The sequence below is a fragment of the Ornithodoros turicata genome, unplaced genomic scaffold (genome assembly GCF_037126465.1).
Source record: "Ornithodoros turicata isolate Travis unplaced genomic scaffold, ASM3712646v1 ctg00001400.1, whole genome shotgun sequence".
Taxonomy (NCBI): domain Eukaryota; kingdom Metazoa; phylum Arthropoda; class Arachnida; order Ixodida; family Argasidae; genus Ornithodoros; species Ornithodoros turicata.
Window position 1 is genome coordinate 14,729 of NW_026999587.1, and position 16,199 is coordinate 30,927.

The following is a 16,199-nucleotide window of genomic DNA, read 5'->3' on the forward strand; positions in this document are numbered from 1 at the left end:
AAAGAGAAAAGCATATTTTATTTGTGAAGTGTTTCTAGGGTGCCTTGTGATTTGTTGATACCGGACGGGTGAAGAGCGTTGAACTTGTATATGAGATAAGACTCCCTATCACGTCTGTCACGTGTGGATCTAAACCCGGTTTCTAGAATATATAGTTTAATGTTGTCAAAATTGTGACCAGGAACGTTAAAGTGTTCGGCGACTGCTTTGGGGAGTTTGTTGGACGTGTCGGTTCTGTGTCCGGTAAGGCGGTTGTTCATTTGTTGGCCGGTTTCACCAATGTATTGCATAGAGCAGTCGCCGCATTCAATGCAGTATATGACATTGGAGCTTGTGCATGTGAATGCGTGGTTAACGGGGTAGGTGTAATTGCTCGCAGTGCTTTTGATGGAGTTAGCGTGTTGAACGTGCTTGCATGTTTTGCAGCGCGGGAGGTTGCAGGGCCGTGTTCCCGTGTACGGGGCGCTCGTTTTGCTGATTTTGGCGTTGACCAAGGAGTCTGCTAGGTTTTTTGCGCGTCGGTATGTCACCTGTATGGGATGGGTGAATATATTGCTAAGTCGGTCACTGCTTTGGAGGAGGGGCTCGTGCTTCTTTAGAATGGCTTTGATGTTTGGAAGTGCGTTGGAATATCTTGTGATGAAGCTTATTTGGCACGCGTCAGGATTTTTTCGGTTTTCCAGAACCTCGTTTCGATCGAGTGTGAGTGCCTTGCGACGGAATTCGGTTAGGAGGGAGTCTGGATAGTCCCTTTGGGCAAGTGTACTGCAGAGTTCGTCAAGCTTCTCAGCGTAATCTGTGTCGTTTGAACAAATTCTGCGTAGTCTTACACTCTGCCCATTAGGAATTCCAACCTTACAGTGACGCGGTTGGTGACTCTTGAAGTGAAGGTATTGTTGTTTGTCAGTTGGCTTTTTGTACAGGGTTGTGATGAGGTTGCCGTTGTCTAGTGATACTGTGGTGTCGAGGAAGTTAATTAAGTGAGTTGACTGTTGTGATGTGAACTTTATGGTGCGATGCGCGGTGTTCAGTAGATCTACGAACTTTTGAAATTCATGTTCCCCGTGTTCCCATATTATCAGTATATCATCGATGTATCGAAGGTACACAGTGGGTTTTAATGAGAGGGCGCTGAGAACTTTGTTTTCCAAGAAACCCATGAATATATTTGCGTATGTGGGTGCAACAGGTGTGCCCATACTTGTACCGTGTACTTGTAGGTAGTATTCGCCATTGAACTCGAAGTAGTTCAGTTTAAGGACCAAGTCCATTAGAGCGAGTATGGTTTCCGTGTCTTTTCTGATGTTTGTTGTACAAAGGGTATTGCAGAGGGCTGTGATTCCGTCGTTGTGTGGGATGTTAGTATACAGTGATGTCACATCCAGCGTGGCTAGTATTGTGTCCCTACCAAATGTACGAGTGTTGTTTATATCTCTGATTATTCTGAGGAGGTGGGGTGTGTCTTATACATGCGATAGCAGTGTTGTCGGAATATGGTTTAAATAGTGGTCCAGTAATTTCGAGAGTCTTTCTGTTGGTGTGTTGTTATTAGATACAATTGGCCTGCCGGGGATGTCAGCCGTATAGAGCTCGTTGGCGTGTACCTTGTGGATTTTGGGCAGTAAATAGAAACGCCCTGCGCTTGTGTTTGATGGGGTGAGATATCTGAGGTCATCACGTGTGATGAGCTTTCGTTCGTGGAGGTCCTGTATGGTATTGGTTATTAGCGCCGTGTACTCCTTTGTTGGGTCATGCTCCAGTTTGAGGTAGTGTTGCGTATTGTTGAGTTGCCTATGAGCTTCAGAAATATATTTATCTGTGGGCCAGATGACGATACTCCCACCCTTATCTGTGGGCTTGATAATGATATCATCTCTGTCAGCTAGCGCTTTGATGATGTCACGCTGTGTTTTAGTGAGGTTGTGACCACGCGAGCTTTGGGAAATACTGCGAAGGATGTCGTTGCTTACTTGTTTAATGTACAGGTCTAATGCGGGTCCTCGGCCGTGATTTGGTGTCCAGGTTGATGGTAGTCGGAGGTCGTTGTTGTTTTCTTGTGTTGTATCAGCGAAGAATTCTCTAAGGCGTAGCCGTCTCGCAAAGTCTGATATGTCTTTGTGGATTTCGTATTCGTTAACAGAATTGAGTGTAGGGCAGAATGTTAACCCCCTAGAGAGGACTTGTAGTTCGTCGCTGGTTAGTGAGCGTGATATATCTATTACGGTGCTTGCGTCAGCGTTTTCTCGGGGTGAGTCAGCGATGTTGCGGAGAGTTGTGGTTTTGGTGCTGGAAATGATTTGTTCGGCTGCTGCGTGTGTCGTGTTAGTGGGTCCGGTATCCGTGTCGTTGTTGGAATTAGGTTTTCCGAGTTTTTATGTGGGCGATCTCCGGCGCACTCTCATCGGGTACTCCTCCCACGGACGAAGGGCAGCCGTGGGTGAGGATGTCCTTACGGAACCAGAATTTCTCTGTCAGGACAGCGTCCCGCTTCTGCGCGATTTTCATGTTCTCGTCTACCTTCGAGATGGGCACGATGAGGTCAAGGTCGAAGGTGAGAATTACCCGCGTAAGAAGCACAACGAACACGACGTACGCTGCGTTCTCGAATTCTGTCATTTGCAGCTCTGTAGGCCTGAACTCGACTCGCCATCCGATGCTGCTCTTAGGTGGCGGGGGTTTGAATCGCAAGGAGTGCCAGCTTGTCGACTGCAGGTTCTCAAAGTGATCAAAATCGATATTGTCGTGTTGCTTCAGTTTCTCGCTAAAGAGGCAAAGAGTATCACGGATGAAGACGTGCGACAGGTGTCTCGCCAATGGTTCCTCTACGTTTGCCGAACGAAGTGCCTGGTATACTTTTGCGTCGCAAGCCATTGGGACGTCGTTGAAGTGCTGGCCCTTTGAGGAAAGGTACCAAGGGATGCTCGCGTAGCGAGGTCGTTTGATCAGGTGCGCGTCGGGGCCCAATGGTTTTAATCCCATTTCCTCATCCGTTCTGTCGTCGACGGACTGAGTTATGACGTCAAAACGGCAGTCTGTGTCGACAAGGTAGCCTCTAAAAGCAGGACTGCTTGCACTTAAAGCCAGCATAAGAGGACATATATTTGCCAGTTGGTCGTATAAGTCCTTGGCTTCAGTCAAGTCGCATGCATGGAAGGTGACTTGCAGGCAACAATTTCCCATTCCGAAGCCCATCGCGTCCATGTAGACGTGGCCTGGTCGGGCAGATCTCTCAGCTTCTCCGTCACCTCCGAGCGCTCTCCAGTCTTCAGTGAAAGGCCACCTTGTATTGTCGTCCTTGTAAATTGGGACGTTGATGACGACACGTTTCCCACGTCGTTCCCTGATGTTACGAGCGAGGGTCTTAAAGCGAGGATGAGCCGGGAACACCATTTCCTCGGGCAGGAACAAGGACGGCATGTGGGCAGCCTTCAGCGACGGTGTGTACACCGGAAAAGTGAATTGTGGGCAGCCCAAGGTTGGGAACGTTGTTATGCACATGATCTCTTCATCTTTCGCGAGAAGGGCGCGTACCTCGGCTCTGCGTTCCCGCATGTTGTGCTCAACAACGTTATAATGCGACACCAAGTCCCCGTACGGAGCATTCGGAATGGCTTCAATGGCGTAGGCAGCGAATTCTGGATGCCAGGAACACAGGGAACGGTCACGGCCGTCTCTTTCGTTGAGGGTTCAGCGGCCCTTAGGCAGAGCTGGGCTCGACGATTTTCGTGATCAAACCGAACCAGCATGTATTCGATCTCGTCGCCCCAGCGCAGACAGTCGTGCTTGCGGTTTTTCGAGCTGCGGTACTGGATGATGAACTGGAGGATCCCATGATGGCGGACGTGTTCACAGAGCCGCTTTGTTTCTTCCCAAGAGAGTGGCGACCCTTCAGAAAGCAAACCCATTGTGAATGCAAGGCCCTTATGCGTTCCACCGTTCAACTTGATGGCCTAGAAGAGAATGCGAGAGTCCGTTGTACTGCGCGCTTTTGCTTCTTCTTCTTCTTCAGTCTCCGGCATCGAGGGTGCTCGACACTTCTTCCACTACGTGTGTATTCACACGAGCGACATCCTCACGGAATATTCTTGTGGATGAAAAAGCAAAAACACCACTATCGGAGCATTCACACGGTGTGGAATATCGGGAGTGGCGTACTGCGTATTTAGCAGACGACACCATCAGCGTGTCTTCTTGTCGTCTACCACGGAATATCTGGTGGCTGTGTAGTAGGATATTCCACACGGTTGGCATGCAGTGCACGTGAAGACACGACGTTCAGCGCTCGCGCTCACGCGACAGCAGAAAGCTAGGACGCTTTCTGTATCTTCTGCTTCTGGGGGAATGTCGCTTGTGTGAATACACGGTACGGCTAAGAGTCCATCGGAAAAGGTTATGGAGTGCAGGGTGCATCACCTGTCGGATGCAAATGAACAGAAACAGTTGCGGATACTGGAGGTGGTGATGCTTGGGGGTGATGGCGGTTTCATGCTTGCCGTAGCCGGTCCAGAGTGGCCCAAGAGAGTAAATCCCAACATCATTGACTGCAAGCTTCAGTACCCAACAGAGCATTGCGCTTTGATGCCCCTCTACAGGCCTTGTGCTCACCTCACACAGTCGAAATATTTCTGAATATATCCTGCTGGCACTGGAATAAAAAATTCATCCCAAGTATAATCATCACGACCCTATTCTCCGAGCCAGCGAGAGTTTTCACTCCAGTTTTTTCGCTTTAACAGCAGCGGAGTAGACATTTATATTTTAGTCACATAGAAGGTGTGCACTGCACTAACTTTCAAATACTCCATGGGGTCGAACCACTATTGTGTATTTCAGTTCTCCCATTTTTCAAGCAGAAGCTGGAACTCATCGCCGCTTCACATTGGAAAGACGTCATCACTTATTTCTTTCAAAATCGACGTGTGTAGTCACACTGACACCATGTAATTCACTTCGCATGTCAGTCATTTATTCATTGTGAACCTTGGTTGTCGCCTCTTTCAGCGAGTTGGTGGTGTGATAACTTGTAAATAAATGTGGTAAAACTATATTAAATTATACTAATTATACTCTATTCTTATTTGCTAATGCTCTGATAATTAGTGGCTGGGCGTGTATATTATCCCTGCTCGATAACTATTGATCCCTGCACCAACTCTAGGACCTGTCCATAAAAACACAAGTGCAACTTGTATTTCTAGAAAGAAAATAAACTTTAAACTTCAAAAGTGTTCACTCTTTCAACAGTGATCATGAAATGGGTGCATTTCATTTTATTAGAAGGGGCTGTGTCACGTCTTTGTCATCCGCAGCTGTCATGTACCCCTGGTCAATGTGTGTAAGTACACTCTAAATCTTTTTACACCTTAAAGGGTGTAAATCAAAATGTTCATGGCGCACACCTTTTAAGGCGTATTTTAACACCCTCGTGGCAACTGGGGTGTAAAGGTTGTAACGCCGAATAAAACTGCTGGGTTCGTGGCAATATGCTGGTAACCGTGTATTCACAATTACCAGCATATTGCATATAATCACATTGAGGTCCATATATGTATGTATATCAAGCTGATTAAATGTGTGTGTAGACATGCGCAGCCGACATACAGAAAATCATGTATGGCGTGGCAGCTGTGCATGGCAATGAAGCATGGCAGCTGTATATAGCTTTATATAGCTTTAGTATATAGCTTAGACCTTCTCATGAGCAGGCACCTTCCGCATATGCATGTTCATTACTTAAAGCGTTGCATTTATGCGTTTCTTCAAGGCTTTGCAGTGTTGTACCCACAAATACCTAACCCCTGTACATTGTTCATTATCCGCGACTCATCAGGATGTTTGGTCCTCTCCTAGCTGTATCGTGTATGCGTTTCGAAGGGAAACACCAGCATTTTAAGATGTTGCTAGAAAAACTCGACATTTTAAGAACATAACCCTTTCATTAGCAAGAAGACATCAATTTTATCAAAAGTATGTGTGGTCGCACCCCTTCATCAGAAATGCCACATCTACTGATGGTTCCAAGGAGATACTACTTCAACATGCCCCAGAAGCAATTCAGAGTTATATTCATGACCGTGATATTCACGCACAATCTATTGTCTATGTAAAACGTGCAGATCATAATGATAACACATTTGCTCTTGGCTGTGCTGTTGCCAAAGAATCTTCCGAGGAGGACTTACCCGTGTTCGTTGAGATTACAGACATATACGATATTAACTCTGATTTCACCTGAACCTAGCCAGTTCGTTGCCTAGTTCAATGATCCCGTGGGGTGGAAGACATGTTTTAATACGACAGCATTAGGAGTGTCAAAATGGAATCACCTTCCCGAACCCTCCCGAACCACACCCTACGAACCCTACGAACCTTCCCGAACCACACTCACCGAGTCTCTTCGTCAGCTGGACTCTCGCCCTTTCTCCCTATCGAAATTGCTTGGTCCCTGGCCCAATCCAGCCCAGCAACGCTCTGCGCTCAAAGCTCTTCTGACATTTCTGGACACCATCGGACTTCGATCGTTATTGTGAAGGGGCTCGTTATTTCATTCCCCCCATTCCATCCAGCAATGGGGTAGAGTATCGCCTGTGGCGATGAAACTCCCCACTCTCCAAGGTCGAAAATAAAGTTGTTTCTCAAAATGGAAAAAAGCTGTATGTGTGTGTGTGTGTTCGTGTGTGTGATGGCGAAGTCTCACCGAGGCAGATGTATACCTGGACATATAAAGGGGATATAAGAGAGTAATTGTAAATGAAGGTAACGATTTGAAGTCGAAGTAGTCGAAGGTAATTAACAGTAAGGGGTAAGGGTAACTGAAAGTAATTAGAGGTAATTAAAGACAATTAAAGCAATGAAGTTGAGTTTAAAGGTAACGAACGTAATATATATGTAATTAAGAGAAAGATTAAATAAAATTAAAGAACACCGAATGTAATCGCAGGTTACCGAGGTAACTCGATGTGATTAAAGGTGATTAACGTCAATTAAAGGGGAAGTGAGAGTAATTAAAGCGCATATAGATAATTAAAGGGAATGAAATGAAATTCAAGATAACCTCAGGTATCCTGTGGTTATCTTCGATAATTAAAGGTAATTGCAGAGTAACTGAAATTAATTGAGGCTAATTAACGGTTAACTAAAATGAACTTGCATATAGTAATCCAAACTGTCGAATCGGAAGTGAAGTATAGACTGGAAGTCGGGTTAGACCGTAAGTGGAGAACAAGAAGTCGAGTTTAGACCGGAAGCCGGATTTAGACCGGAAGTGGATACCCGAAAGTCGAGTATAGACTGGAAGTCGGGTTAGACCGGAAGTGGAGAACCAGAAGTCGAGTTTAGACCGGAAGTGGATACCCGAAAGTCAAGTATGGACTGGAAGTCGGGTTAGACCGGAAGTGGAGAACCAGAAGTCGAGTTTAGAGCGGAAGCAAGATTTAGACCGGAAGCGGATACCCGAAAGTCAAGTATGGACTGGAAGTCGGGTTAGACCGGAAGTGGAGAACCAGAAGTCGAGTTTAGACCGGAAGCCGGATTTAGACTGGAAGTGGATACCCGAAAGTCAAGTATGGACTGGAAGTCGGGTTAGACCGGAAGTGGAGAACCTGAAGTCGAGTTTAGATCGGAAGTCGGATTTAGACCGGAAGCGGATAAATGAAAGTCAAGTATGGACTGGAAGCCGGGTTAGACCGGAAGTGGAGAACCAGAAGTCGAGTTTAGATCGGAAGCCGGATTTAGACCGGAAGCGGATACCCGAAAGTCGAGTATGGACTGGAAGTCGGGTTAGACCGGAAGTGGAGAACCAGAAGTCGAGTTTAGACCGGAAGCCGGATTTAGACCGGAAGTGGATACCCGAAAGTCGAGTATAGACTGGAAGTCGGGTTAGACCGGAAGTGGAGAACCAGAAGTCGAGTTTAGACCGGAAGTGGATACCCGAAAGTCAAGTATGGACTGGAAGTCGGGTTAGACCGGAAGTGGAGAACCAGAAGTCGAGTTTAGAGCGGAAGCAAGATTTAGACCGGAAGCGGATACCCGAAAGTCAAGTATGGACTGGAAGTCGGGTTAGACCGGAAGTGGAGAACCAGAAGTCGAGTTTAGACCGGAAGCCGGATTTAGACCGGAAGTGGATACTCGAAAGTCAAGTATGGACTGGAAGTCGGGTTAGACCGGAAGTGGAGAACCTGAAGTCGAGTTTAGATCGGAAGTCGGATTTAGACCGGAAGCGGATAAATGAAAGTCAAGTATGGACTGGAAGCCGGGTTAGACCGGAAGTGGAGAACCAGAAGTCGAGTTTAGATCGGAAGCCGGATTTAGACCGGAAGCGGATACCCGAAAGTCAAGTATGGACTGGAAGTCGGGTTAGACCGGAAGTGGAGAACCAGAAGTCGAGTTTAGATCGGAAGCCGGATTTAGACCGGAAGCGGATACCCGAAAGTCAAGTATGGACTGGAAGTCGGGTTAGACCGGAAGTGGAGAACCAGAAGTCGAGTTTAGAGCGGAAGCCGGATTTAGACCGGAAGCGGATACCCGAAAGTCAAGTATGGACTGGAAGTCGGGTTAGACCGGAAGTGGAGAACCAGAAGTCGAATTTAGATCGGAAGCCGGATTTAGACCGGAAGCGGATACCCGAAAGTCAAGTATGGACTGGAAGTCGGGTTAGACGGGAAGTGGAGAACCAGAAGTCGAGTTTAGACCGGAAGCCGGATTTAGACCGGAAGACCGGAAGCGGATACCCGAAAGTCAAGTATGGACTGGAAGTCGGGTTAGACCGGAAGTGGAGAACCAGAAGTCGAGTTTAGACCGGAAGCCGGATTTAGACCGGAAGTGGATACCCGAAAGTCAAGTATGGACTGGAAGTCGGGTTAGACCGGAAGTGGAGAACCAGAAGTCGAGTTTAGAGCGGAAGCCGGATTTAGATCGGAAGTGGATACCCGAAAGTCAAGTATGGACTGGAAGTCAGGTTAGACCGGAAGTGGAGAACCAGAAGTCGAGTTTAGAGTAGGGATGTCGCGAACCTTTTTCGAACCGCGAAGTTCGATGTCGAACCTGGGGGTTCGAATAGTTCGACGAACCTTCGAACTTTTCAACAGGTTCGCGGAGGTTCGCAAGGTCCGACTTATTTTTATGTTCTTTTTAAAAGCAAAGCATTGGCTTTTTTTCTTGCTTCCTTTGACCTCCTGGTGTCGGTGAAAAATCGAAATACATGTAGGACTTCCGAAGTAGTTGGATCACGGCTCACCGGGAAGGCCATTCCATAACAGTTTGCACTAACTCTAAGGAGGGTAAGAATTTGACACTACACAAAACGGAATCAAAAGTATTCTATATGTGAGCTATTGGGGCGAAATACTGAGACTGACATCGCACATGCCACTGAAGAAACACAAACGGCAAGGAGCAAGCAGTCACGCCATGCTATAGGCAAAAGATGGTGCCGCAATCTCAAAGATGGAATAAAAAACATTTCAGTTACGTCTTCGTACATATAAATTGTACACTACAATGCATATAAGTACAGAACGAGGTACGCTTCAGGACTCAGGGTGCGGCGCAACACTTGACGTTGATGGAAATTGCAAACAGTCTGCGATGCGTATGTTTTAAGTCATGCTATGTGTGCACTATATGGTTCCTGAGCCTAGAAACGTTTTTCTCTTCTTCTCGTGTTCCTAAAGTGATAATAATTTAAATAGCAATTTTTTGCAAAGTGATTTCTTCAGTCATTGAAAATTCTATGGAAGGTGCGCATGCGCAGACCAGTCGAACTTTATTCGAACTGTTCGACGAACTTTTCAAAAAAGTTCGTTTTTCTTCGAACCTGTGCGAACTCGAACCGCGGCCGGTTCGCGACATCCCTAGTTTAGAGCGGAAGCAAGATTTAGACCGGAAGCGGATACCCAAAAGTCAAGTATGGACTGAAAGTAGGGTTAGACCGGAAGTGGAGAACCAGAAGTCGAGTTTAGACCGGAAGCCGGATTTAGATCGGAAGTGGATACCCGAAAGTCAAGTATGGACTGGAAGTCAGGTTAGACCGGAAGTGGAGAACCAGAAGTCGAGTTTAGAGCGGAAGCAAGATTTAGACCGGAAGCGGATACCCAAAAGTCAAGTATGGACTGGAAGTCGGGTTAGACCGGAAGTGGAGAACCAGAAGTCGAGTTTAGACCGGAAGCAAGATTTAGACCGGAAGCGGATACCCGAAAGACAAGTACGGACTGGAAGTCGGGTTAGACCGGAAGTGGAGAACGAGAAGTCGAGTTTAGACCGGAAGCCCGATTTAGACCGGAAGTGGATACCTGAAAGTCAAGTATGGACTGGAAGTCGGGTTAGACCGGAAGTGGAGAACCAGAAGTCGAGTTTAGAGCGGAAGCAAGATTTAGACCAGAAGCGGATATCCGAAAGTCAAGTATGGACTGGAAGTCGGGTTAGACCGGAAGTGGAGAACCAGAAGTCGAGTTTAGACCAGAAGCCGGATTTAGACCGGAAGTGGATACCCGAAAGTCAAGTATGGACTGGAAGTCGGGTTAGACCGGAAGTGGAAAACCAGAAGTCGAGTTTAGACCGGAAGCAAGATTTAGACCGGAAGCGGATACCCGAAAGACAAGTACGGACTGGAAGTCGGGTTAGACCGGAAGTGGAGAACCAGAAGTCGAGTTTAGACCGGAAGCCAGATTTAGACCGGAAGTGGATACCCGAAAGTATGGACTGCAAAAGGCGCTAACGCATTTCTCTCGCATTTACAGCTAAATCGCCACTGAATATTTTTTTAAATGCGAAACGCATTCTACGGTTAGGGTGTGAAGTCAAACAAACGTCTCTCTCTTCGCTCATGGTGGTCTCCTGTGAAGCGTGCTATCACCACAGGGCGCGTGCGTACGAAAGAGAAGTGCCCTCTTAGTGAGCAACCGCAATAGTTTTAGCACAGGAGAGAGAAGTGTTTGGGGGTCCCAAAGCAATAGCGCCGTCGCCACTGCGCTTGCGCAAAACCCAAACCCCGCATTGGGTGTAAGGGTGCGCAAGCTATCTTCGAAAACTAGCTATTCAGCAGTATTGCTCGAGACCTGCACATAGACGGCCTATAGCCCTTCGCCACGTGTGAGCCAACTGCAGTGGCGTAGCCAGAAAATTAAGCATTTAGCGATGTATTCTATGGGGACCCTACGTGGGAGAGGAGGACATCACCCTCGTTTCCCTCTCCCAGAATGCACTACCAGATTCGGGCAGTAAGACTTCGGGGCGGGGGTTAAACTCCCGAAATCTTCCCTCTGACCACGCCACTGGCCAACTCACCCCCCATGATATGGAGGCTCAGGAGCCCAAGAAAATACCCACAGACAAATCGTTCGGGGCCACCCACCCGCTCAGGAGTAATTCGAGCCACACACACAAAAAAAAGAAAAACGCTGTATTGTAAGATGCTTCTGAAAATAGACCAGAAACCAGGAGTCATGTTTAATAGAAGGAGAACAGTGGCTTACATAACAAAGAGTAACAAAGGTTTTGGTCTCTACGGACGAAACGTCCAAAGACTTTGTAACTCTTTGTTATGTGAGCTAGCGTTCTCTCTCAATTAAAGATGCTCTTGTCATATCCCTTGCGTCACCCTAATAGTTCCCAATACAACGGCGCCTTCCAATAGGATGCCTAGGCTCCCTAGGATCAGGGGACTCAGGACTCAAAACTAGTCGTGGGACGCATTCGCCTTAGACCACATCATGGAGGAAAAGAAATGATGGTAATTACGTACTACCATAAAATGCCCTAATACAGAAATACGAAGTAATACGTATTTATTATAAAAAATACAATTGTGATAATTATGCACATAAAATAATACAATAAATAATAATAAAATAATACTAATATGATTTCACAACGCAATACATATAATACATTACAACATAATAAAAACAAGAAAAATACAAAAATAACGGTAATTACGTACCATAAAATGCCCTCCGCCTAAAATACAATCAAAATACCGCAAAAAAGCATAGTGGTGTAGTAGCCATTGCGGAGTCGGACGATGCGTGGAGAATTCATTACTGAAAGATCCACTTGACACAGCAATAGAAATAGAGTAACCTGCCTTTCCAGATCGGGTGCCGGAAATGCGAAAAATGATTAAGGAAGAATACGTTGTTCTTCACAAGCAATTATGACAATGTTGGATGCACTGAAATTATACACTGCCTATTTACACACAGTATTGTCGCCTTTGCTCACAGCTTGTACTTGAAAAAAAGAAACAGAAAAATCGGAGAAAAACAGCTAGCGGACATTATTGACAATGGATAGCTTCGAGTATGCTTCCTTATTGTGACTCTCAAATAATTAAAATGCCGCGGAGTTTGTACTTAATCTCTCTATTTTTTATGTGTCACTATTTAACTTAGTGCGAGAATTAAAGCCCGGTTCACACCAAGTCCGGATCACACTATTGCGTTGTAATGCGTGCGCCAGTGGGTTGCCATAGTACCCACCGGTGCGTGGCCCCGCGTATCATATGCCATCATATAGGCCGCGCTGCAGGAAGAAGACGTAGAATGTCGATGGGAACGTTAAGTAGCAGCTCTATCCAACGCGCTCGGTGTACTCGCTCCCTCGTACTCCGGTGCCTCTACTAAGTGGTCTTTCAGGGCCACGAGCGCGATACACTCCCCAGCGAAGTTTCCGAGGCGTATCATTGGTTTTCCGACGTCCCCTTCCCCCGTACGTCACGGGTCCAGAGCAGCACTTACGCACTCCGACCCGCAAGCTGGAGCGTGAGAGTGCGTCAAGAGCGCCACGCTCCGGAAAAGGAGTGATACCGTTGAGTATGTAGAGGAAGTGGTGTTCCTCTACATGAGTCCTGACCGGCGATGATGAAATGTCCCAGCGGGCAGATGATCGTGGCCTCACGCTAGGACGGTGCTGGTCGAACTGGCTGCAAGAGGCAGTGGCACGCGGCAGCAGAGACACGTCTTCATAGTCATCCACGGGCCGCCGCAAGTAGAACGGCAGCGCTCTGGACTCTGGAGAGACTGTACTCTGGAGCAGGCAGGCTGTTAATATTGTCAGCGGTATTTGAAAGCTTATTCCGAAAGAAGCGCCCGCATTGCAAATTTTACGTGCGACAGAAAACCCTGAACAGTTTATAACCACGACTGAAGCTACGGGGAAATATAGGGTGCCAGAATATGGTAGCTCCCACTGCAGAGGGAGCTTGTATTGAGTCACCCTACGGTAAAAACCACGACCTACTAGATTATAACGACCATGTCAGGCGCACCCCTTCTATGCGCCGCATTTTTGGAAGGTAGCGGTGGCGCTTCTGATCGTCCCAGTTATTGCTTCCTCAACTTCTACAATACTTTGTACTTCAGCTTACCTTAGTATTTCTGTACAAGCGGTGAACGTTCCACAGATGTTTCATTCTGAGGTTGATTATCATCATGATTCTACGCGTTTTCATAGGGGCCATCGCTGTCGTCTGCTACGGTAATCTTACACACGCTTCTGCGCGTTCAGAATTCAAATTTCCATCGTCCAATCGTGTTGTGCCGATCAGTAGCGCCCCTGGCGGATCGTGCGGACAGGCTCCTCATAGGGTTTTCTGATTGTGACATGGTCGTGGTAAAAACACACGGCGCGACGCCTGGGGCGAAATAATCTCCCATTCGTCGAGCAACAATATTAACCCCACCCCGACCCTCTATATAGACCTCTACCCGAGAAACGTCATCATGACGTTGGTAGACAGACCGAAACCGAAACAACTGGGAAGGGGAGGACTGGGTTCCACGAATGGGCACTCGTTCGCTGCCGCTGATTGAAAGAAACGCAGGAGCGAAGGTCGCGTCTCTTTCAGGGACCATATTAATTCCCCCCCAAGACCGTGCGTGGCTTTCGGGCGCGACCTTGTTCGTTCCTAACTTCGATCGTATATCAACTCTACCAAATTAGTCGCGCTCTCGAGCACTATGACGTCATTTGTTTACAAACAGGGAGAGGTCTATTGGCTAAGGGCCAGCTTTCACTTGGCGACGAACGACACGACGTCGTAAGCGGGTGGCGGAAATAGACGCTCATTAGTTAAACCAGTTTGATATTGTTCAATGCGTTATTCCCCATACAAATAAAAGGTGGAATAGCTTTTTGTTTGGTCTACCTCAAAGAGGCATATGTTTTGTTGATATTTTGCACTCGTTTACTCGGCACAAGTGCGCCCGGATTGTGTTGGAAATTTCCAGCGGTTTTTCTGGCGGCACTTTTTACAATTGAGTGGTTTTAAAACTATTTTTCAGGGAAAACACTGAAAGAAACCCACGTAGAGCCCACGTTCAGGTTTTGTTCTTCATGCATGTCGTCCACCATCTTGCCTGCGTCTACGCCTCTTTCGTCTTCTTTTTTGTGTCTTCTCCGCGCTGTAAGCGCACATAGTATGCCAACACGCTGCGCCATCTGCGCATTCTTCTATCCCTCATTGCACTAAAATGAAATAGCTTCGGAGCTACAGCGTTCATAACGTCCTATTTCCCCCCAAAGAATGGACATAGTGTTGGACAATGGACGTGTTGCAGCCTTATCACCAACGCCCGCGTAAAACGGCGGCGCTAGACTCAGGCTCAAGATCACCAAAGACGATAAGGAGGAGTGGCTTTTTTAAGTCTGGCTCGCATTTCCGTTGACAGTTCCCGACAGCATTCCTGGCGACTGAACTGAGCCTTTCATGGAACAGAACATGGAACATGGAACATTTCATTCTTATTCTTGCTTCTAGGTTTCTTCTATTCCTCTAATCTTGCTGTATGGTAATTTTCACAGATGTTCCTTCGCTGCAAGATTCCTTCTGCAAGGACCTCCTACGATATTGCCCAGGAAATCTTCCACCAAAGTGGAGTTGACAGTTCCCGACAGCGTTCTTGGTGAGCGAACTGAGCCTTTCATGGAACAGAACATGGAACATTTCATTCTTATTCTTGCTTCTTGGTTTCTTCTATTCCTCTAATTTTTCTGTATGCTAATTTTCACAGATGTTCCTTCACGGCAAGATGTTCCTTCTGCAAAGGCCGCCCACGAAATCTTCCAAAGTGGAGTTGACAGTTCCCGACAGCATTCTTCGTGACTGAGCCTTTCATGGAACAGAACATGGAACATTTAATTCTTATTCTTGATTGATGGTTTCTTCTGTTCCTCTAATCTTTCTGTATGGTAATTTTCACAGACGTTCCTTCACGGCAAGATGTTCCTTCCACCACCTATCTTTTTGCAGCTTCACATGCTTTTTCGTAACGCGTAAGCTATATAACGCTAGTTGGATGATACAGATAGCGCTTTCGGAGCAGATTGTTGCAGCTTCAGATGCGTTTTCCTAATGCTCCAATTTTTTTTAACGATCCCGACGCAGAGAAAAAAGTACTGCGATGCAGACACGTTGGGACCGTCTACGACACAGTGGCTTAGCCGGTACTCAGTAGCCATTAAGGCGAGTCGGCGCCTGTGTCGTATTTTGGAGCACATTGTTGCAGCGTCACATGCTTTTTCGTAACGCGTAAGCTATATAACGCTAGTTGGATGATACAGATAACGCTTTCGGAGCAGATTGTTGCAGCTTCAGATGCGTTTTCCTAATGCTCCAATTTTTTTTAACGATCCCGACGCAGAGAAAAAAGTACTGCGATGCAGACACGTTGGGACCGTCTACGACACAGTGGCTTAGCCGGTACTCAGTAGCCATTAAGGCGAGTCGGCGCCTGTGTCGTATTTTGGAGCACATTGTTGCAGCGTCACATGCTTTTTCGTAACGCGTAAGCTATATAACGCTAGTTGGATGATACAGATAACGCTTTCGGAGCAGATTGTTGCAGCTTCAGATGCGTTTTCCTAATGCTCCAATTTTTTTTAACGATCCCGACGCAGAGAAAAAAGTACTGCGATGCAGACACGTTGGGACCGTCTACGACACAGTGGCTTAGCCGGTACTCAGTAGCCATTAAGGCGAGTCGGCGCCTGTGTCGTATTTTGGAGCACATTGTTGCAGCGTCACATGCTTTTTCGTAACGCGTAAGCTATATAACGCTAGTTGGATGATACAGATAACGCTTTCGGAGCAGATTGTTGCAGCTTCAGATGCGTTTTCCTAATGCTCCAATTTTTTTTAACGATCCCGACGCAGAGAAAAAAGTACTGCGATGCAGACACGTTGGGACCGTCTACGACACAGT

General features: G+C 46.9%; 1 pseudogene; it reads right to left on the bottom strand.

Annotated features, from left to right (window-relative positions):
• Nucleotides 1-207: 207 nt before the first annotated feature.
• Nucleotides 208-4,056, bottom strand: LOC135376939 (glutamate--cysteine ligase catalytic subunit-like; annotated as a pseudogene).
• Between the last annotated feature and the right edge of the window lie 12,143 nt (nucleotides 4,057-16,199).